Below are 23,969 nucleotides of genomic sequence, written 5' to 3'. Positions count from 1 at the left end.
CGCGCGCGCACACACGCACACTCACAATTAAAATAGTAAGGTTACGTTTACACTCACTCATACACGGATCTACAACTAAAGAGCAAAAAGCATGTGAGCATGTTTACACCTATTCACTTACGACTCAACAGCATAGTATTCCACACTTGCACAAACAAAACAAAACACACACACACACACACACACACACACACACACACACAAACACACACACACAAATACAGCACTCATGCATGAGTTCTTAGCTTTATCAGCATCACACACCACTGGAGCGCATACTCCAGTCCTCACTCCCTCTGTTTTATGCACATACACACACACACACACACACACACACTTTCTCCTGACTAAAGCTCTGAATTCAGCAGAGGGACTATTAAAGGCGAAGACTGATGGCATCAGGAACAAACACACTCACAGTGAGAGAGAGAGGGAGCACAGTTCCATACCAGAAACTTTCTAATGAGACACAGCACTCAAAGAATCCTCCAGAGAAATGTATGGGGTTAGTTTGTAACGCCGATATGGCAGTTGTGTGTGTGTGTGTGTGTGTGTGTGTGTGTGAGCATCATGTAGTAATGTGCATAAAGAACTGTTTGACATCAATCATCTCCAACTGCCACACTACACCCAAGGCCGAGAACACAAACGCACACACACACACACACACACAAAAACACACGCAGATAGAAAAACATTGACCTTGAGGACAGCATGTACTGCTGCAACAGATTGCACTGTCAAAATGAATAAGAGGCAGTGTGTGTGTGTGTGTGTGTGTGTGTGTGTGTGTGTGTGTGTGTGTGCGTGTGTGTTGTGAGTGAGAGAGAGAGAGAATGTGTGTGTGTGAAAGAGAGAGAGATGATTACCATAGGAAAAAGGAAAAAGAGAGGAGAGGATGAGGAGCTGAGGATCTGCTGGACTGCACTGCATGTTCTGGAGAGGCATTAGAGTTGAGGCCAGCTCCCCACTCGAGCCTCCACACTGCAGGGCCCAGGGAACCTCATTACACACTCAGGCGGCCCGGATTACAGGTGTGCTCCACCCAGGCACTCATATTAGCTTTCCAGTGGAGGGACCGTGCCAAGGTATGCACGAAAACACACACACATGCACACACACACACACGTAGACAGACATATCTCACAAGTACTGACACACAATCAAGAACACACACACAGATGTGCACGCACGCACACACACACACACACACAAATATACTACTCTTCTGGGTAATCCAGTTGGCAATAGTCCAGAACGCTAGGGCTCATGTCTGCTTACACTAGGTTGTCCTCCTCATCACCATTCATTCACTTAAGTACTTAACTGGTCAGTGAAAGCAACGGATGTGTTTGTGCGGATGTGTGGGAACAAGCCCTGGAAGAGAAAGGCGAAGTGAGAAGAGATGGGGAGGAAGAGCTATGGAGAGAGAATGGAAACTTGTGTATTCTTGTGTGTCAAGTATTTTTTTTGTGTGAGTGTCTGTGTCCTTTTCACTGTCCTTTTCACTCTCTTTCACAGAGATGCCACTCCCCTTGCGGTCACAGGTTAACTTGCTTTCCATCTAGCTGCTGAATTCCAGCAAAAGGACGTGATGAGGCAAGCAGGCTGCTCTGGAAGAAGATAACCGACATCAGATCAGTACTGTTTATGCCAGGAGATTTATTCAGCACTGCTCACTTAACAAACACAAAGGTCCTAACACCTACACACATACAGCACACACACAAACAAACATACAACACACTCTCACACACTTTCACACACACTCACACACACTCACACACACTCACACACACACTCACACACCCACAATGTGCCGTCCACACATACGCTGAGCTTTGCCAGCCAGCTGGTTCACCAGTGCCCCAGATGGTAGTTGACGGCGTGGAAAGTTGGATCATGATGTTCACTTAAGAGCTTTCCCTTCTCTCTCATATGGCTAAAATAAGCTCACACACCCTTCACCTCTACGCGCACCTGCACACTGACAGAGGAAGCCTGGCAGCTGTTACAAACACACATACATACACAAACCCATACACCCACACCCACACACCCAGCCCCACCCACACACACACATACACACTAGGGATGGGCATTCGATTACATTTTCTTAGTCGATCGTCGGGAGAATTAATGAACGACTATCGATTAATCATTAATATTTTTATATTAAAATTCATTATTTATTTCACGTTTTATAAATTAAAAATGCAATGGAAATACAAAAATACATCGTGTTTTTCCTCGATGAGATCTTTATTACAAGAAGAATAACTTGTGGCAGTTAAACTGGAGGTTTGGTTAGGCTAAACTTGAAGATATGGCCTATGTGCTGCGGTGCTCTAAAGGCAGCGAAACCTACAGCTGTGATTCGACGTTCTTAAACAGAGACCTCGTCGCAAAATCAAAATTCCATTGGAGCTCCAAGCGGATTTGTACACGCAGCCTTACAACACTGTTTACAGCTCTTCGAGTGACTGTACAATGTAAACTTATGGGGTGGGTGCTTGCATTTCTTTAGGAATCCGCCGTCTTGAGACTGAGAGCAGGATCCACATTAACCAGGGTCGGATGCACATTGTGTAAATGGTAGCCTTTGTAGGCTACTTATACACGGCATCGCAGTGTTTGCAGTGAACTAAGTCGTTATTTTTTTTAAATCAAAATGGTTGCACGGCACAGTTCGCTGTGACCTCTTCATGATTAGGCCTACTTTTGAAATCAAAACGGAAACTCGCAGGTAACTGACTATGGCGTCAAATATTGCCCCCTGGTGGTAAAATGTTTAATTGCTGCCATACAGTGAAATTCATTTCATTGCTTCAAGACTCATACTACACAATGCAACCTGCATTAGTTTAATCGATAACAAATTAACGTGATCGACAAAATTCTTAATAATCAATTATCGATCGTCGATTAATCATGCCCATCCCTAATACACACACCCAGCCCCACCTACACACACACACACACACACACACACACACACACACACACACACACACACACACACACACACATATATCTGCAACTGTCCAATACCAAACACCAATCAAAGACAGACTACAGAACAGTGGACAAATATCATAGGTCATGTGATCTAACACCTAAAGGTGTTACCCACAAAAAAAGGTGTGAACATCCTGGTCATACATTAAGTGAATGTATTACTGTTGGGGATGTCAGATCAAACTCTTGGCCTTGGTAAGAGTACTGATGATTAGGGCCACCTGTATTCTGTAACCTTTGGTGGAGGCAAGTTGTTAAGAGCCAGTAGCTTACTGCTGATAAAAAAAAAAAGTTGGAAAGGGGTGGTGCACGTGTGCATGCATGTGTGTGTGCGCGTGTGTGTGCGGATGTGGGTGTGTGTGTGAGTGTGAGTGTGTGTGCACACACATGCGTGTCTCCGTCTGACAGATGTGACCGTCTGCCTGGAAACCCCCCAGACTTTTCCAAACTGACTCAAATCACACTCCGAGACATCGACAGTCCCATGACAACTGGATGTCTGTGAGGGGGACGTTTCGGGACAGTCCTAATGTGTGTTGTGTTAAAAGTTGGACAATGTTCCACTGGAACACTAATGGGATATGATAAGAGGAATGCTTTGCTCCAAAGGAGCCTTTGTGCTGCCATCTGAGACCTTTATTGGCTATGAGGGATGCAGTGAGTGTGTCACTGGCCTGGGTCTGGTGTCTGGTGTGTTATTTTTAGTGTGTGTGTGTGTTAGTGTGTGTGTGCCTTTATGAGTAATTCTATGTGCAATGGCCGGCCGCTTTGAATGAATCGCTCCAAATGAATGGATGCCATGTGCAAGTGTGCTTGTAAGTGTGAGTGTGTGTGTTCTCATTGCATGACAGTGCTCTGGGCACTACAATGAAGGCCATTGTATCTGAGCCCCAAACACGACCACAGTATTGCACCCCAACTCTACAGACCCTGTACCACTCCCCCTGACCCCAATCTGCCAGCAAGCACACACACACACACACACACTCTCTTCTCTCCCTCTATCCACATCACTCCATTCTCAATGGCTTCACATAACCTCCAATAGACAGAGGTGGGGAGGGGTGCAGAGGGAAATGCCTCCATTGGTTTGAGACCTGATAAGTATGCAGAAGAGTTTGTGTGTGCTAGTCTACGGCCGAGTAGTGTACCACTCTGTGTCCAGCCGTCTGACTGTAATTCAAAACCATGGCCTGACCAGACAGCTAGTTGTGAGATACACAGACTCAAAGATTATTAAAAGTATCTCTGTTTTATGGCCTGTGCTGAGCAGACCTGCAGTGCTGTAAACATGCCACACTCAGCCTTACTCACTCCGAGATGCTCCACTGAGGATGGATTTGAAGGCTGGTTCTGTTACCAGTAGAGCTGCTATCTTACAATACTGTATATTATAATGGTTTACTCTGAAGTCTAATACACTTAAAAGTTGCTGAATAGTTGCTGAATCTTTTATATACAGTCCATGTGCTGAATAGTGAAGCCACACTGCCTTTCTTCCATAGGGCCAATAGTCTGTAGTGCCTAGTGTTTGGCAGCACAAGCAGGGATGTAGTGGAGGCTAAACGCAGGTTAACGCAGGTAAACACAGTTTACCCATCTCTCGGGGCTATGTGCCAATTTCAGAAATAGAGTTTATCCAAATCTTATTAGAGTTTATCCACCTCTCAAAAGAGTTTATTAACCACTTGCAACTTTTAACATTTAAAAATCACACCGTTTTAACCACTTTCACAATATGTACACTCATCAACACTCTAGGAACCATTTAATACCACATTGGACAATAACCTCCACCATCATCAAACTTGTTCTGAATGCCTTTTTTTTTTAAATCCGATACCACATGGCGCAGTCCACCTCACCGAAATCACAGAATTCATAGTTTACCCGCCTCTTATTTTACCACAACACCCCTGAACACAAGAGAGGAATCCCTAGAGCAGTACCGAGAGGAACTGGACTTGGAGAATCTAGGGACGTTAATGGCACCTTTATCCAGACCACTAAACCAATGAAATGCTCAATGGTGGACGAGTTAAGTTTCAGAGGTATCTTGGCAGATACTTATTGGAGACACCGAGGGGACGTAACAGTGGTGTTACAGAACAAGGGACAGAGAAGGCTGATCCATGACCGGCTCCCGCAGAGACTGTGTCCAGCAAACCCGAGAGCCTTAACAATGATAGTGCTCAATGGCTCAACAGTTGACTAAGCACTAAGAATGTTGCCATGTTTGCAACTGATTCTTGTTTTGTAATGGTGGGCTAACCATTAAACGCCTTTATTTGGTAATTGCTAAAGTAGGTAAGGGGGGCTGTCAGCTGACATGTAGGTTTGAATTAGCTCAGTGGTGAAGTTTAAAGACACGAATCACATGAGACTGGATTTCATAAAGCCGAGATGCCTTTACATGGTAAAATGAGGGCCTGGACCAAGGGAAAGACTGGAGGGGCTTAAACAAATAGTGTGAGTTGCAAAGCCCCATCTCAGAGGCTGGAAACCAGAGTAGCTCTGCCATCGGGGGCCAAACTTTACACCCTCAGCAGGGCCAAATAAAGAGACGCCCTTTTCTCTCTCAAACACAAATACACAAACATACACACACACACACACACAAACACATGCGCACACACTCACATGCATACACTCTCTCTCACACACACCTATTAGATACAGCTCATTTAGTAGGTGATTTTTAAACAAATTCTTTGTGAGGGCCGGATTCATGAGGAAGAAAAATCGTTTTAGAGCAACGGTCAATTTAATTAGAGACCTTTTCACCTCCCTGCAATCTGGCTTATCTCTAAGAGAGTGACTATGCAAATGAATTTGACTAAAGTCATTATAACAAGACTTCTTTGGACACACTGAAACGTAGTAGTATGCTGGTACACAGTCACAGACACATGGGAGGGAGACCGAGAGAGAAAGAGAGGACCATAGTGTGTGACATCAATTCCATATGCTATCTAAATAAACTGGATTTCATCCCCATCCTAAACTCACAAACACTTTTACACACAGTCAAAATATTACTCTAATACACAACAACTATTCCCTTAAGATGTTAAGGGCACACTCACTACCATTATCTAATCATAAATGTTTAATATATGCACACACACACACACACACACACACACACACACAGTCACCCACTTTACAGTGCCACACACAGGGGGACTGTCTCTCCATGCCATGCATGAATGACTGTGCAAGGGATACTGGAAATCTGTACTGAGCAATCTTAGTCATGTGTTCGTCATACAATTGTCTTTAAGTGTGTTATGGGGGTTTATGCTAAGTCTAAAGTCAAGTGTACTACACTTGACCATTAGTCATTACTTATTTATTTATGATGCCTTCAGCTGCATTGTGAGCACGCAGACATTTCATTTTTTGACTTAAAGCACCTTGAAGAGCTACACTTATGGACATGTTTCCTACTCACACGCTCCAGTCATGATCTTTTTACACATGCTTGAAGGTCCTCCTGTTCCAAAGTATGTATACCATTTCACTACATCTGTTTTCATTCTCCTGCAGACACTATAAACTATCTCTACACCTTTCCAGCAGACACTGTACAACCAGGGGAGTTGGACTGTCAAAGTCCTGATGAACTGAACCTATCTGGCTTTAGCTGTATCAGAAGGGATTATGTAGCGTTGTCTAGATGAAACGTCCTGAAGTTTCCCAGATCAAGTGTGGGCCGACACTCTCTTCAGAGCTTAGTGTCAACCTTTCAAAGATCAGAGACCATCACTGCAGAAAGCCACTATACTACACTTCCCCTTAATTATAGGCGTAACGATCATTTCAGATATCTTCAATGGAAAGAGTGCAGAAAGAGTCAGAGAGAGAACTAGTCAGAAAGAGAGAGAGAGAGAGATGGGATGGAGGGAGCAAAAGAGAGATATAATTGTCGTACAGTAAAAACCCCAGATTACAACCTGTGAGATGAGCTATTGCTGGAAACAGAAATCCATTGTTGTCAAGGAAGTGCGGACCTGACCTTAAAATGAAGTGTAAACAAAGGGTCTGCTGAAAGGAGCTTAGATAGCCTTACTCCTGTCCATCCATCCTCAAAAGGCCTGTCAGTGGCAGCTGAGTGCAATCTCCCAGCCTCGTGGGTCTTCCTCTGACCAAACCACATTAGCGTGCGTGAGCTTTTTTCGGTGCGCTTTAATGACCTGACTAAAGCTCCATTTCCCCCTAGAGGGACACAATAACAGTTAGCTCTGGGTGAATGCCTCGGCTATGCCGGAACAACCAATGCAAATGACAGTGATATGATACCTGAGCGCTCGGCTCCCAAAACCACAAAGCGCACAGTTAGTCAAACCAAGAGGAAAGAGAAAGGCTGTTCAAATCGTTCTTTCTGTTTAGACGGTTCTATGTCTTTTCAGGTTTTCCTTATATTTTTGTCCTTTATCATGAACGATGGCTGCTTTGTGACTGACACTTCAATATTCACTGTAACTTGATCAAGTGTGACCCCTCCAGGCTACCATAGCAAGTCGTTTTTCTAGCTCATGGTAGGCTAGTTTTCCAGGCAGTGAGCGATTTGTGGGCTGGCTAAACACACCTGGAGACAAAACACCTTTCCTTACTTAAAAACAGCCACACAAAGAGCCAAGCACACACACACACACACACACACACACACACACACACACACACAGACACACACACACAAGTATGCCCTGTATGACACCGCACCATAGATCATCATGGTTCTTGCATATGAGGAACTAAAACTTATGACCAAGAGCTCAGTGGTCTGGCCCTCAGCTGCACACAGTCAGCACACAGAGTTCTCGTCAATAGTGACCTCTGTGTACTGGAAAGGACTCCGGAGAGGACCCAGTCATGACAGAGGGTATGGCCGAGCAGTGCCTGCTCAAAAAGAGCTGTGTTCCACATAGACAATGGCACTCTGTTCACAAACTTCCAGGCAACTGGTCGCAATTTTATGTAATCTCTCTTTTTTCCGCTTCGGTGATCAATCCTCCTCCATTTATATTATGCAAGCAAATGGTTTGCATATTTGATACACATCTTTTTGATGCTTACAATTTCCTTCTGTTCCAGTATTCTAGCAATTACACACACACACACACACACACACACTCTTTAATTATGTTACAGGCCAGTGGCTTTGGGCACCCCTTTAGAAAGGCGGCGCTGGTAGAATGGTTGGCATTGTCCGTCTGCAGAATGACTGACTTGTAGGAAACAGTAGGAAACAGTAGGGAGAAAGAGGGAGTGAGAGAAGAAAAATAGGGACAGAGAATATGTGGGGTCCAGGGAGTGAGAGAGGGGGAGACTGTGACATACAGTCATTTATTATAATGGAAGTTGGACAAGAATCAGAGGCTGAGCTCTAGGGAGGAGGAAAGAAAAGTTAAACTCACCATTGGTGGTGATAGCCTACATGCGTACTGCTGCAGCCAGGCAAGGCAAACAACGCACATGAGAGGTGACAATGGACCGGTCTGCTATTTAAAACCAACAAAAAGTATTGCTTAAACACACACACACACACCTAAAATGGCACCATTAAAATGTAATCTAAAACAACTAATATTTCGCGAAATGCCAAAATGATCCTGTACTCAACCTCAAAGCATAGTAGTGTTTCACATTATTTACCAGATATAGGCTTACACACAAACAAACAAACATACAAATAAACAAACACACACACGGCAAGGCTAGTAGCCTTTTAGACAGACACACATTCAGAGACAAAAACATAAATGGCAGTCTAAGCCCACACACACAAACAGACCATCATCCATATGCGCCACAGTAGTCTCCCTCCCAACATCTGTTTTGGCTATTTCTGCCTGCCTGTAATTGTCCTGACAGTAACCTCAGTCCTGGAGATCACTCAGATGCAATCATAAACACTCAGAGTCTGTCATTAGCGGCAAGCAGAATGATAACACACTGATACAAGGTCACAGAAAACACACACACACACACACACACACACAGTATGCATTAAAACAAAACTCATAACTCATAGACATAGACATATGCAAACATATTGACACACACATTAAGACACCATAAATATGGCCACTAACACAAATACACAAATCATACACACATACACGGTATGAGTGGGGGACATTTTTTCCATGGGCCACTGGCGTCAGGACCTTAAATTAAGTCACCACACTGACTGAGCCTTGTGGCCTGGATAGCCGGCTCCTCCTCTGGGTTTAATCCACAACAGTGCCGACTCACTGTTGACTTGGAGCCGACAAGCCACACATCAGCAGCAGTGTCATTCCACAGACTACAATCGGCAAATGGGAGGGGGGTGGAAACTGGAGCGTGGTGGAGGGTGGCACGGAATGGCTGACAATAGGCCAGAGAGAAAGCACATGCATCTGCGGGGATTCACACTCCTCTCACACACATCTCTGCCTGGAGCCTGAAAAATAGGGGTAGTCTCTCTCTCTCTGTGTGTGTGAGTGAGTGTGTGTGGGTGTGGGTGTGCGTGTGCGTGCGTGTGTGTGGCCCTCAAGTAATTATGACGCTTCAAGCCAGCTTAAGCATGGTCATATAGGTTTAGTCAGATTTTTTTTTCCTTTTCTTTTCGTGATGTCCAAATTTCCGTCAAGGATTCCCGGGACACTGAAAGACCGGGGTACATTTAAACTTGGTGGGCATGTAATCCCACATGGATAGCATGGAACCATCATTTTTCGTTTTGATCTGTAGCCCCCCCCGCTGGACTGGACCCCCCGAAAGGAGGGTAGGGCAGACACAGTTTTCTGTGAATATCTCGAGAACCGTAGGGTTTAGGAGGACCTTTTTTTTTTGTATGTTGATCTCAAGGGGCCATGTCAACCCATTCCATAACCACTCATTTTATGTATAGCGCCACCTAGTTAAACACAAAAAAGTAAAAAATTAGGTGTTTTCATCACAATATCTCTGGCTGACATGGTCAAAACTGCACGAAACTGAAAGTGTAGGATCATTATGACACCCTCCGAATGCATGCCAAGTTTTGTGAACTTTCATTCATGGGGGGCCTTACAATAAAATAATTTATGTGTACATTTAGTGACCGTACACCAACAAAGATTCGCGGGACATTGAAAGACCGGGGTACACGAAACTTGGTGGGCATGTAACCCCACATGGATAGCATAGAACCATCGTTTTTCGTTTTGATCTGTAGCCCCCCGGCTGGACTAGAGGAGGGTAGGGCAGACACAGTTTTTTGTGAATATCTTGAGAACCGATTTTTACATGTGAAATCTATGAACTAATCATGTTTTGGTACTTGTTGTCTAGCAGATACCAGTGAGAATTGAGTGTGGATAATGCAATTTAGTGAGACATTTAGAATCATATAGGCCTTTCAGCGTGATTTATTTTTGTGGAAAAAATGTGCTGGACTGGGCGGCGGTCATATTTTGTACCGCTCTGCGGTACATCTAGTTACATTGAAGGTATGGTTAGGCATGAGGTTCTGCTTTACATCTGTGCAGTCAGTGGTGTGAACTGTCCCAAATTGTGCATATCTATATCTAAGAATGTGTGTGTGTGTGTGTGTGTGTGCTAAGCTAAGCACTTGACCCTGCCAATGAGATTTTGGCGGTGGAGGGTGAAATTGCTCTATTATTACTGAGAACACTCAACACACATACAGAGAGAGCGAGAAAGGGAGTGTGTGAAAGAGAGAGAAAGAAGCCCGTACAAAGAAAAGTAGAATTGTGAAAACGTGTGTGTGTGTGTGTGTGTGTGTGTGTGTGTGTGTGTGTGTGTGTGTGTGTGTGTACTGGGCCACAATAAGGAGATTATCAGATGGTGTGCACACACAAACACATATTATGTTAAACACAGGCACACACACAGTCTCCAGAAAACTGTTCCAAATGCCCGCTGAAAAGAAGCACGAGTGTGCTGAGGCACAGAGAAGGAATGAAAGATTGGATGGATAAAAGAGAAAAAAAAGGAAAACTTTCCTCCTCAGCACAATCCTAAGAGCTGAACGCATCCATCCTCTCACCACTCCTTTTCTCTCCCTCCTTCCTCTGTTCTTCTTTTGTCTCTCTAATTAGTTTTCGCACAGGGAGGCAGCACGAGTCTCACACATACCTGCATACACTCTCTCTCTCTCTTGCTCTCTCACACACACTGAATGTTCAGCTGGGCAAACTGAGCAGTAGAGCTGACAGGTGTTTACAGGAGGAGAGCACACACTGGTACCAGCCTGATAAAACAGCCAGCTGTACACCTAATCAGTCAGTCCTGCCTCCCCCCTTCACACACACACACACACACACACACACACACAAATTGACCTCTCAGCAGTCAGAGAATCATCGATCCTCATCCACATCTATCCTTTAAACACTCGGTACAGCTCTAAGGACGTCTCATTATTGTCTCTAGGACGTCTCATTATTGTCTCTAGGACGTCTCATTATTGTCTCTTACTACAGCTCTTAGAACGTCTCTCACTCCATGAACATCGCAGGTCAGCAACCATGTACTGCAGTATGCATGCAAAGCATATCTGCAATAGTGACTTATTTTTAATAATAATATCAGTACATTATCTAGCTTAGTTTTAGAAATTAAATCTACAATTCAGAATACATACATGACTTGCCTTTTAGCTTATTCATAATTATATTCTGAAGGCCTACTTAATTAAATAATAGAGAATTCACTGATTAGCTTTTCTTTCCTTTCACATCTTTAAACTTCCAAAATGTTCTTGAGGAATTCAGTTCCTTTTGAATCACCCTAAAATTCTCACAATCGATTGCTCAGGATTTCTGTTCTTGATTTTGGATTTGCTACCATGTTATACTGATCTTAGTTGCTGTTTTGCTGTAATGTTTTTCTTGGATATATGCTTTAAAAACCCTGTGCAGTCCACAAAGGTTTGACCTTTAGTTCACATCTCAAACACAGATGTAGACACACACACTGACAGAGCCCAGAATTATTTATAGGGGCACACAATCCAATACAGGAGGACTCTGATTTACAACAAGGGGCATAACTGTGTCATGTAACATTGGCATCAGTTATCATTAGGCCACGGAGTTAGTTGGCAGCCATAGTCATTTTTATGTGAGTTCACTTTGCTCTGAACGACAAAGAAAGCTGCACTCACTTCTGCTGTACTGTAGATGATGTTTTATTTATTTAATGCTTGACTCTTACAACTCACCATACCTACACCATCACTGAAATGGGACGGCAAGACGTAGGACTCGTGTTTTAAACCACATCCATGAATAAAAATAGAATCATAACCATGCCGTCTTATTTTAGGATCACCTCCCCACCCCAGAAACCCCCAACCCCAATCCCGAGTTGGCTGAATAATTCACAGGGAGCCATCTATGGAAAGACTTCATCTATAAACCAGCAGGAGCATAAACAAGGCAGGTTGGTTAGGCTCTCTCTGCTGACTATGCCTCAGCCATCAATGCTCTGCAAACTACACTAGACGATCTCTAACGGAGACTCAACCCGTGCTGCGACTATGATTCTGATATGCAATGGACTACATCCCCCAGCTGCAAGCTTTCCTTGCCTCCAAGCACACATGAATTTCTTCAACATAAGCCCCCAACAAACGCCTGAATACAGGCTAACATTCAACACATTAAATACCCATCTAAACACAACCTCTATAAACAGGAGTAAATACAAAAGCTAACTGCAAAAGCTTCAACAACACTGACTCAACAGAATATTAAATTATGCATTGTTTATTCAATAAACCATTTTATTCCATTGTGCCCAGAAATTCAAAGATAATTTTCATATGGTCTGTGGCTATTATTTTGATGGACTAATTTACTGTTTGACATGTTTACAAAAAAATGGTTTGTGTTATCTGTGTAAAAGTTCAATGTAGCAGCCTATAGCATAGGAATGGGTTGGCTTCCCCAATTGTGTTTTCTAGGAAGGTACTAATTAGAGTCTTTGTGGTCTTTGAAGAGTGTGTGTATGCTGAAACAGTAAGTATACCTCAAACTCTACCACTGTACTACTACTCACTTAACCACCCATAATTTCCAAAATGCATCCAGACATGGCAAATGAAGGCTTCCTTGTTGGTGTGTGTGTGTGTGTGTGTGTGTGTGTGTGTTTATATTCCTAAGGAAACATAGCCATGCCCAAGTATAAGCCTAGACACCACTGCACTATGCTGTGCTGTGCTTTGGGGTTGAATATCAGAGAATGAGAACGCTACTACAGTTTCACAAGGCAGTGCCATGACCTGCTGTACGCAGAGCCTTACCCCCTGCTGCTTCAGACATGGTGGGAATCACATATACATGACCCCGACATAACACCCCCCCCCCCCCACCCCCACCCCACACACACACACACTTTTCCCACACTCTGTACTCTGCTCCTGGGGTGTCTGATGTTCTGCCTGTTGCCGGCAGACATGTGGGGGTTCATGTTTCCTTGGGGCCAAAGGAAAAACACACTCTTCTCTTACACCACTGCTGAGAACAGAGCTGCTCTGGCCAGCCAGGCACATGTGTCAGCATGTCTACGGAGCCCCATGGACTGACTGTCTGATACATATGATATATTTTCATTGGAGTTGTGATACTGCGTGGGCCACAGTCACAAGTACAAGATTGTCTCTGCAGGAGGGGGGAGGTCCACTGGCTGAAGCGTGTAGAGAGGAATGTATGTATTGTGCTCTACAGATGTATGGTTGTGCTCTACAGTCCACACTAGTCCAAATCAGTTTTAATACAGATTTTCAGAACAAATCCGATCCGCGTCCACAAACATCGTATCAGGTTTGCAGTAGATACGACGTGCGTCCACATCACTTCATTGATACGCAAATCTCTCAGCCGTTTACTGTCAAGTCCCGCATCCCTATTTTACTGTTGCTAGGTCAGATAAACAATGGCCATGCAATGTTAAAAACCTGCATTTATACTTGTAGTTCTGATTCCTCATGTGATGGACAATATAAAACATGAGGTAGCCTACTCCTTTACTGGAGCTGCATGTCACTCACAGCAAGTCTGACTGCATCTGTGTGACAGCATGTGACTGTGTATGTGAGCATGCATGCCTCAGAGTGTGTGTGTGTGTGTGTGTGTGTGTGTGTGTGTGTGTGTGTGTGTGTGTGTGTGTGTGTGTGTGTGTGTGTTTGTGTGTGGAAAGTCCATAGGCTTTGAAAGTCACCTGCCCACACAGTGTTCCCCAGAACCCTTTATAGCAGTGGTGTAGTCTAGTTAGCTGTAGTGGATATACTGTGATGTAGTAGTTAGCTGTAGTGGGTATACTGTGATCAACCCCAAATGTTAATATGTATCCTTGCCAATTTTAAGTGGGTATACTGAGATGGTGATGCTTTTTAAGTGTGTATACTGCGTAGTCCTGCATATCATGTAGACTACACCACTGCCTTAGTGTGAAATAACATAGGCTACAGGGCCACTAGGAAAATATCTAAGCTTATAGGTGTCATGCAGTAAGTTCCGCTATTACAGGGCTTTCCGCAAGGACATGTTCTGTGCTTGAAGTTGGGTTCATCAGACATTTTTAAAGATCTAATATTATATAGGCTAAACGCCTACTGTCAAATCTCGTCCCATGCCTGAATTCAGGCACAGTGTTTTTAACAGTTAGCCTTGATATCTAATGTGTTTTGATTTAATTGTCAGATCAATGCTGTTGGGCAAAAACACTGGAACAGGAACAGGAAAAATATAGCCTGACAAGCTAGACCCACATTAAAATGTAGGGTCTGGGCACTCACCGTTCACAGTGCTCAGTCCGAGGGGCGGGATAATCGGTTGTCTTTCAAATTCCTTCTGCACGCAATAGGACAGCGCTGAGTCCCATGCGTTTTCCCACCAGCGGAGCTAGTTGGCTAGTTTAAACTTTTGCCAACTTAAAGCAAGCTTAACTCGTGTTACACTGTTAGCCAAAAGCAACATCCATCTTCTTTGTTTTCAAGTAGCAGGGAATTCAAGCCAAACCGTTGCAACTCTGCCATCAATCATTATGTTAAGCCCGCCTAACGACTCTATACACGATTTGATTGGCCTGATAGAAGTTTAATTTTTCGAGCTCACAAGTCAACGGAGAGTTGCTAGACTAGCCCTGGAAGCAAATGTAATTTGCTGCCGCTAGGGTGCATCTAGATTTCTAGGCTAGGAAAAATACTGTTTTTGCTCAGTATGAACCGAAATGAAAATCATTCTGTTTTCAGTCCCTCGTGTGTGCGCACATGCACCAATAGTATCTGTGTGTGTGTGCGCACCAATAGTATCTGTGTGTGTGTGCGCACCAATAGTATCTGTGTGTGTGTGCGCACCAATAGTATCTGTGTGTGTGTGCTAACTCAATAGTATGTGTGTGTAAAAAAGCACCAATAGTAACTCTGTGCACTAATAGTATCTGTGTGTGTGTGCGCACCAATAGTATCTGTGTGTGTGTGCGCACCAATAGTATCTGTGTGTGTGTGCGCACCAATAGTATCTGTGTGTGTGTGCGCACCAATAGTAACTCTGTGTGTGAGAGAGTGTCTGATAGTTTGAGTGTAGGAGCTGACTGTTGACCTGAGGGATGCCATGTGAATGACCTTGTGGCTTGCAGAAAATGTGTCAATAAGCTGTGTGTCCCTGATTGCTCCGCTCACTTACTCTCTCTCTCATACACACACATACACACTGTGCGCACACCATCTGATAATCTCCTCATTGTGGCCCAGAATACACACACACAAGCAATTCTCACAATTCTCACAATTCTCTCTCTCTCTCTCTCTCTCTCTCTGGACTGATTTGGACTGAATAACAGTGAAATTAAGGTGGCACTTGAAACTGGACTTCTCCAGTTCTGTTTTTCTCTTCAACTACCTCTACACTCTCAGTCTGCCCGTCCTCTCTCTTACTTTCTGATGAAAGGCATTCCATTCATTAGACCTGCATAAAGACAGGCGTTATCCCTGCTAAGCCAGTCAGTCTGATTAGTGGAACTGTGTCACACCTTAAGATATGAGAGCTGACCTGCTGTCCATTCAGCTAAGAGGAGAGGCAGAACATGGTCCACTGTGCATGCGTGAGTGTGCGCGTGTGTGTGTGTGTGTGTGTGTGTGCCAGTGTGTGTGAGAGTGAGTGTGTGTAGGTCAAACTGAGCATGCAACATTGTGTCGGTCACTAAGTGTGCATGTCAAAGAGAGAAAGAATAAGTGTGAGTGTGTGCATTGCTGTGCAAGGATATTGTTTCATTTCAGACAAGGATCGAATTACTTTCTCTGACTGACCAGGGAGAGCAGTTAACCTGAACAAAATCCCCCCTTGATCTGTTGGACTAACCCATATTAATAGAAGTCATTTTGCAAAATCGACAGGGCTTCACACACACACACACACACACACACACACACACACACACACACACACACACACACACACACACACACACACACAGGGAGAATACTGACATGAAAGACAACTCATCTGTGTGAGCCAGTTTGTTGGTGGCCGCTCATTAGAGGAAACAAAACACTACACTCTCCTTTCTGTTAATCAGGCTAGAGGGAGAAAAACAGAGTGAAGGAGACAGTGACTCTCAGAGACTCGTGACCAAGGGAGACCCAGAACACCTTCTATTTGGGTAGCTTGAGTCCCGTCCCAACTATTGAAAGGTTACAGGCTTTTCACACATACTTCTCACACACTTACAATAACACACGCCCCTCCAAAACACATTACACTTTCACACAGTCTCTCTCTCTCTCTCTCTCTCTCTCTCTCTCTCTCTCTCATCAATCAATCACTCACTCACTGCTGAGAGAGAGAGAGAGAGAGAGAGAGAGAGAGAGAGGAAAGGGAGGAAAGATGGAGGGAGGGAGACAAACCTCAAAGTGATGGTCTATTTCTTAGCAGAGCTCCTCTCTGTTTGGCTGAAGCTCACTTCCCAGGAGGTCAATTAGCAGCTGAGAGGAGATGGCCTGAGCCCACAGCCAAATTAATTTCCATATTGAAATTAAGGATGTGGAACAGAGCACAATGTCCGGACGGACACATTCCCTTCTCTCACGGAGACAGCCTCCTTTTCTCATGCAACCACTCAAAGGCTCCCTGCCTGGGAGGGCCTGAGACAAAAATACCCTGGACCAAAAATGACAAAGTTCTAGCTGTTTCTCTGCTCTCGTTCTTTCTCTTCTGTCCGACACCCTTTCTTCTCAACAATTAGTCAGACACACACATAAGAACCCATTTGTATTCTGGCTCTGTTCTCGTCTCTCATGTTTCCGCCACCATAACTTGGCTGATACGCCAAGACCACATCGTCCCCATGAGGTGCCGAAACACCGCACTTAACTTTTCCCAGTCTGCACTATTCCCTGGAAGGGGAACGGTATGGGGCCGATGTACTAACACCAAAGCATCCGTGGACTTGGTCCCGAGATTATGAATGCGGCAGCAAGAGAGGGGGAACAGCAGCAGGGTGTAGCTCAAGAGCTGCATAGAAATCGGGCAATGGCAACAGACAGCTCCAGCAGCGTTTCCAGAGCCTTCCCACAGTATTCCCACAACATTCCCACAACGCTCCTTAGGCCCTGCCCGCCCCACGGCACTGACCTGTGGTTTTAGGAACAAAAACACAGGAATGCCAGTTATGCAGGGCCGCGGCGGAACAGAGGCAGGGCCAGGATCACCGAGGAGTGAGTGCAGACACCTGTTGCTGCAGCAGAACACACACACACACTTCCATGATGGATTTTCTATGTCAAAAATACACATGAGCAGATATATCTAGATATCAAACCCCACCCAGACCACCCACAATTATCGATATATGTGGACAATTACAATAACAACCAACAAAATATGATCAAAGTGTTATAATGTGCAGTCATGACATGCTATATATGTACAATAACACAACACACACACACACACACACACACACACACACACACACACACACAATCCACTCACTGCATGGAACAGCAGCCATGTGGAGAATGTCTGGCCCCCTGAGGTACTCAGGCTATTAATACACTCATGCTGGGGGAGCAAGAGCTCTAAGCTCTCAACCATTATTTAGGAGAGGGCAAAACTGAGTCTGTGTGTGTGCGTGCGTGCATGCGTGTGTGTATGTGTGTGTGTGTGTTGGGGCAACAAGCATGTCATTTTCTTTATCCGTATATGTGTGTGTGTACGTTTGTTTACATCAACAATCATCCAGGAGTACCTTGCATATGCAAGTGTCTAAATGTCCTTGAATGCTGACAACAGGACAACATAGTACCATTATAGCCAGAGAATCTGCATCTGCGGAGGATGCATAAGAAAGAATGGCTCTATGTGTATGCACTGTATATTTGTTACTGTGTGTGGGGACAGAAGGGGGTGGACAAGGACCCTTAAGCCAGCTTGACCCTTTGTCAGGGTCACAGCCGTGTCACTTCTCTCGAGAGCATTAACAGCCCCTTACTAATCTCCTCTGGAATCTTTTTGAGACCAGAGGATTCCACATGCAACACCGCAGACTCTCTAGATTAAGAGAAGAGGAAAGAAAGAGCATCGCAGAATGTGTGGGAACGAGGGGAAAAAAAGAGAAGAACAGGTAGAGGAGGAAGAGGTTGAGGGCACGGTGGCTGAGTCCTGTGGTATAGCCAAGGATGAGGTGCCTGGCGTTTCCTCACAGATGATCCTACAAAGTACACAAACCCAACTGACAGCTAAGCAGTCTACTGACACTTCGGAAAAAGATAGAAAAAGAGGTGGGACGGGGGACTAGAAAAAAGGATGTATGCAGGATGAGTGATGTATTTAGCGTGACAGTGATGTACTTAGCATGACAGAAATTAACCTTGCAGCTCTCGCGGCTGTCTAATAAGGTATCAGGACATAGATCCTATAAGGACCACTATACTGCAACTTCAGACACATTGCTGTGATTCTCATGAGTTTTTCCTTATTACAAACCAGTATTCTAGACCTGGGTTTGCATAGTTTTATTGCATAGTTCTCTATCCTTTATCTTACCTATTTATTCTCTATTTATTCTACAGCTCTTATATGACATGTCTCTGTGATGTTTGTGACATGTCACCTGTTGAATATAATATATGTCTTGTGAGACGTGCAATGTTGACCACATGAATTTCCCCTAGGGGATAATAAACTTTACCTTGACCTTGACCTTTTATGGACTTGGGCATACAAGATCAGGGCACACAGATACTAGGGACTACTATACTGCAACTTTAGACACATTGCTGCGATTCTCATAAGTGAGAGGTTCTTTTACTTATTACAAACCAAATACAGTATTTTAGATCTGGGTTTGAACTTGTATGGACTTTGGCAGCTTCGAAGCTGAACAGGTTTTGAGGTTTCACCTCTGCTGACAATGTTATTCCCATCTATTTCAGGCGAACTCATTCATAAAGTACTCAAGTTACTTATTTAATAAATTATCTGTCTAGGGGTGTCAAACTCATATTAGGTAGTGGGTTGGATTTGTTGGAATGAGACCTTGTGGGGGCTGTCTCTGGTCTAGTAATCTCTGTAACAAACACACAATGCGTCTGACTGAGAAGGATCCAAGAACACCTGCACCGTTTCTGTATGAAGCAAATAAGAGTCTTGGAGACAAGTTAACCTTCAGCTTTTTTTACACCACTAGTGCATCACTTTGTGACCCCAAAGAGTCTGTTTGTTGGTGGGCTAGTAGATGCAGAAGGCTGTGCTATCGAACAAGGATGACCACATCAGAGCCACAAGGGACAGACCTAAGCAGGGAATCATCAGAGAGCAGACACCCCCCTGTCATCCAGCTCCTCTGTCTCTCAAGTCAAGGCCAAGGTCGCACTGACTGAGCTGTTGGTTGAAATGCTCCATTATTGATTTTGTGTCCCCTGATTTCGCCCAGAATAATGTCTCCTGATTCCATGCATCTGCAGCTTTGCCTCTTTTCAGGTAGGCTAGTAGTCTGTCCCCACTTGGACTGAGGAACCACAGCTTATTATAAACTATTCTCTAGGCATGCTTTGAAACGAAATTAATGCAAATGATTCATTATCTCGTCACTACGTTTGTAAAGTTGTTGTAGGCCGTGTAGGCCAAAGTTTCTTACTATCGACTGCTTGCCTGTTAACTCACCTTGTTTATAAATAGCGAGTGGTTTACGCAACCTCGAAAGAATGTTTGACTCATGAAATACAGTGTGCCGTAAATTCATGCAGGGCAATTTTCCAAGAGGATACATGTCGGTTTACTAAGCAACTTTGTATGTTAGCAAAGTCGCCACTAGCTACTATTGGCGCTGATGTTGGCTGAAGAATCCGGTTGCTTGCTTGAGACGGCGGCGGCGATGTCCGTGTCAAGCTCAGTGTAAACAATGCAGCGGAAGAAAAGTTGAGACAATGTAGCAATTACTCCACATAAAACAAATCTGTCTGATCATTCTTTTGAATATCTATTCCACCTTCTGTTAAACAAAGGAATACGTGGTTGCATATCACAAACAACGTATCTTCCAGAAAGTGTGCATACGCAGTAAGATCTCTGAGTGATCTCATTCAGGACATAGGCGAATTGTCATAGTTTCCAAAGCTTGGAATCCAAGCAACAACATAACCTAAACGTCTCCGTCCTGTTGCACGATCTAAATTACACTGCAACAGGACGGAGTGTATCAGTCTCAACAAGTTGCAAGTTTACCCCAACAGCTTAAGCAACAGAGACATGGTTCAGTCCACATGAGTTCCCCAATAGTGTCTCCTCCTTTACTTACTAGCACTGCTTGTTGTGGGTTCCTCCTGTCACCGAGCTTCTTTCTTCACACTTCGTTTTAAACTTTTACAGTGCTCAAGCCTTTAGCGCGCACAAACGCCACAGACAGTTAAAAACTTTGAGTGATGTTTCTCAAGTCGGTCTGTGAAATACCGGGTTGTTATTTATCCGTATCTTCGCGACGCGATTCTTCTCCAAGCGAGACGCCCAGTCCTCGACACTCGTTCAATGGAGCAGCCTGGCGGAAGCAACTCGCTCCTTGATTGGCCCGTTTCCCAGCAAAAGGGTGGCGCTCATGCTGAATACGTAGACCTTAGTGGTAGTCTCAAATTATCAATCATGTTATTTCACGGCTCGCAATGTAATACATTAATAATTGAAGTCTTTGCTATCAATAAAGTTTGGTGTGACAGTAACCTGAAATTATGTCACACATTCCACCTACTGAGCGTATTACAATGTTGTCTGCTTTCAACTCTGTACCCTAATTCGATAATGACTATAGCCTAAAAAGGCTTGTCAAATTGTACAGGTTTTTGTTTGTTTGTTTGAAGTTTTGTCCTGTTTCCTGTTACTTTTAATTATTAGTGGCAAATCCACTTGCTCAGCCATGCATCAAACTGTTACACAACCTCCTGATCTTTGCATGCAGGGCCGCCCTGCAGTGCATGCATGCCTGTCAGATGCCCCGAGGAACTAAACAGCACGGTCCGGTTTAACAAGGTTGAACGTGAATCGTGATGTTGATCGTCCACTGGCACAACTGGAAATAACTTTTCATCCGAAAAAGAGACTATATTTAAACAATGCTCTTTCCTTAAGTAACTGGTGCAGTTGAAAAATGTATTCTTAAATTACCTCAGGATTTAGAAAAAGTATAAAACAATAGCGGCCTACTGTTAGAACACAGGCCTTATCCCATTATGTGAAAACTGATCACAGACCACATCACTTTTATGACAAGCAATCCTATAGCAGCAACTTTTAATTGAGGTCCATGAACAAATGAGTACATCTCTCCAGTTAGCTGCCAGCTCTTACAGTTATTTATTCCGGGTCTGTTCAGGTTTGTCATTCTCTCTCTCTCTCTCTCTCACACACACACACACACACACACTTTCTCTCTAAATACATTCTGGTTAATTGGAAGGGGAGTGTATCCTCTCCATAGAGAGCCGAGGGTCCCTTTGTTAATTTAGAGTGACTAACTTTTGGCGGCCACCAATATGAATAATGTGAACGAGCCTTGTTTCTTGGTTATCTTTAATACCACTGAACAGTGGCACCATCTTGTGGTAATCATAATTATGTCAAGTTCCAGTTAGTTCTCTGTCCAATGCATGTTTGAGCTGTGCTGCCTGATCCCTACATATAAGATGTTGGTTTGCAATAGCCCTGTTAATGATTAAAAGAAAGGTACGCCAGAACAAATGTGACTCCTGAGGATGGGGGCGGGGATTTGTAGTCAGTCATGGTTTTTAGCCCCTGCCATACACCTTTGAGGTCTCCTAGCTGGAATTTGGACTCCTCTCCATATTCCCTCTTGACATCCTTCACTGCTTTTCTGACATTATATGCTGCTGCTTTGTAGTCATCCATATAGCCAGTCTCAGTCCTTATTTATATTGGCTGAGTAACAAAAACATGAACACCTTACAAGGGATAATAGAGTAATAATAACAACAATAATGACAATAGATAGATAGATAGATTACTTTATTCATCCCCAAAGGGAAAGTATGTTGTTACAGCAGCAATTAATAATATAAACTTTCAATTAATGAATTATTAATTAGCAATCTTATTAGTCTTATTAGTCTTATTAGTCTTATTAGCTACAAACCATGACTAACTACAAATCCCCGTCCCCCTCCTCAGGGGGCGCAAGTAATGAGTTGGTCAATAACCTCAACACTTTTTTTTGCACACTTCGACACGTGCCGTGACCAAGTGGCCTTTGCACTAAGGTGGCGTAGTAGGAGGGATCGGAGGACCACTCGTTCTCTCTGAACACGATGTCAGGAGGACATTTAAGCAAGTGAACACCAGGAAGGCTGCAGGACCAGACGAGATAGCTGGGCTGGTTCTCAAGGTTTGCGCCGACCAACTGGCACCAGTGTTCACAGCTATATTCAACCTGTCCCTGGCACAGTCCATCATCCCCACATGCTTTAAAAGGTCTACCATCATCCCCATACCTAAAAAGCCTAGACCAACCTGTCATAACGACTATCGCCCAGTTGCACTCACCTCTGTGGTGATGAAGTGTTTTTAGAAGCGGGTCAAGGCCCACATCTGCTCCTCACTGCCAAACACCATGGACCTTTTTGACAGAGAGACCCCAGGTGGTGAAAGCGGGCAGGCACGCCTCATCCTCCCTCACCCTCGGCAAAGGGCCCCCCAGAGTTGTGTTCGGTCCCCTCTGCTGTACTCCCTGTACACGCAGGATTGTGCAGCCACCGCAGACTCTAATACCATCATTAAGTTGGCTGACAACACCGTAGTGGTAGGCCTAAATCCACAACAACGATGAGACGGCCTACCTGGATGAAGTGAGGTGCCTGACCCAGTGGTGTCAGAGAAACAATCTCCACTTTACCGTCAGCAAGACTAAAGAGATGCTGGTGGACTTTGGGAGGAAGTAGGCGTGGGACTACACTCCCTTTTCCATCAATAGGACCCCTGTGGAGAGGGTGGATACATTCAAATACCTCGGTGTCCAGATAACCGTACCCACCTGGACACCGTGGTAAGAAAAGCCAGGCAAAAACTGTACCATCTAAGGAGGCTGAAGAAATTTAAAGCCTCCAAAACAGTCCCGCAGAACTTTTACTCCAGCACCATTGAGAGCATCCTGTGCATCACCGCTTGGTATGGAAACACCACCATGCAGGACCGTAAGGCTCTGCAGAGAGTGGTGCGTTCAGCTGAACGTACCATGGGGGGCAACTCCCTAGGGGACATCTATACCAAGCGGTGCAAGGACAAGACCACCAAAATACTAGACTATGCCACCCAGACTATGGTCTGTTCTCTCTGCTTTGCTCAAGAAACAGATACTGTACACTGGCGGCAAGAACTGAGAGACTCAGGAAAAGTTTCTTCCCCAAAGCCGTCCAGTATTAGCCTGGCGAGCCAGACCCACATTAAAATGTA

General features: G+C 44.4%; 1 protein-coding gene across 1 annotated transcript in view; it reads right to left on the bottom strand.

Moving 5' to 3' along the window:
* The window catches only part of mpp7a (MAGUK p55 scaffold protein 7a), a 125,427-nt gene extending 104,396 nt beyond the window's left edge, over positions 1-21,031 (bottom strand). The window contains exon 1 of the mRNA XM_048267030.1: positions 20,815-21,031. The gene's annotated coding sequence lies outside the window, so the exon portion shown is untranslated. The remainder of the gene's footprint in view (positions 1-20,814) is intronic.
* Between the last annotated feature and the right edge of the window lie 2,938 nt (positions 21,032-23,969).

This window comes from Alosa alosa, chromosome 16, assembly GCF_017589495.1.
Source record: "Alosa alosa isolate M-15738 ecotype Scorff River chromosome 16, AALO_Geno_1.1, whole genome shotgun sequence".
In the NCBI taxonomy this organism is placed as follows: Eukaryota; Metazoa; Chordata; class Actinopteri; order Clupeiformes; family Clupeidae; genus Alosa; species Alosa alosa.
Note: the sequence above shows the minus strand (reverse complement) of the source record. Positions and strands in the feature narration are given on the sequence as shown.